The sequence below is a fragment of the Gossypium hirsutum genome, chromosome A02, assembly GCF_007990345.1.
Source record: "Gossypium hirsutum isolate 1008001.06 chromosome A02, Gossypium_hirsutum_v2.1, whole genome shotgun sequence".
Classification (NCBI taxonomy): Eukaryota; Viridiplantae; Streptophyta; class Magnoliopsida; order Malvales; family Malvaceae; genus Gossypium; species Gossypium hirsutum.
The window spans coordinates 85087271-85087979 of NC_053425.1; the positions used below are offsets into that span (position 1 = coordinate 85087271).

At 39.5% G+C, this 709-nt stretch overlaps 1 non-coding gene across 1 annotated transcript; it reads left to right on the top strand.

Annotated features, from left to right (window-relative positions):
• The first annotated feature begins 287 nt into the window (after positions 1-287).
• Positions 288-394, top strand: LOC121217461 (small nucleolar RNA R71). The gene has a single exon (XR_005913548.1). It is a non-coding gene; the product is annotated as a small nucleolar RNA R71 (small nucleolar RNA).
• Positions 395-709: the final 315 nt, after the last annotated feature.

Here is a 709-nt window from a genome sequence, read left to right on the forward strand (position 1 = left end):
CTGGGTGAACCTGTAAAGAACCAAGAAAATCGTCAATTTTTCTATTCAAAAGTTCTACCTGGTTAGAGAGCATGGTGACCGAATCGATGTTAAAAGCGCCGGTTGTTTTCGTTGGTTTTGTCCTTATGACTTGCCATTAATAATTATTCAATGACATCTCTTCTATAAATTCATAAGCATCCTTAGGTGCCTTATTATTGATAGTTCCGCCAGCGGTTGCATCAATCATCTGTCGAGCCGAAGGATTCAGGACATTGTGAAACGTTTGAACCTGTAGCCAGAGTGGTAACCCATGGTGAGGGCACCTTCACAAAAGGTCCTTGTATCACTCCCATGCATCGTAGAGTGTTTCTAAATCCATCTGCACAAATGAAGAGATATCATTACGTAATTTAGCCATTTTAGCCAGCAAAAAAATTTTTAATAAAAACTTTTTGGTAATTTGTTCCCAAGTAGTGATTGACCCTCGTGGTAACGAGTTCAACCACTATTTAGCCTTATTCCTCAACGAAAGGGTAACAATCGAAGGCGAATGGCATCAACAGAAATGCCATTGATTTTAAAAGTGTCGCAAAACTCTAAGAAATTCACCAAGTGAGCATTGGGATCCTTGTCCTGCAAACTGAACAAACTATTGGATCATTTGAATGGTGTTAGGTTTCAGTTCAAAATTATTTACAGCAAGAGCAGGCCTAGCTATGCCCGATTC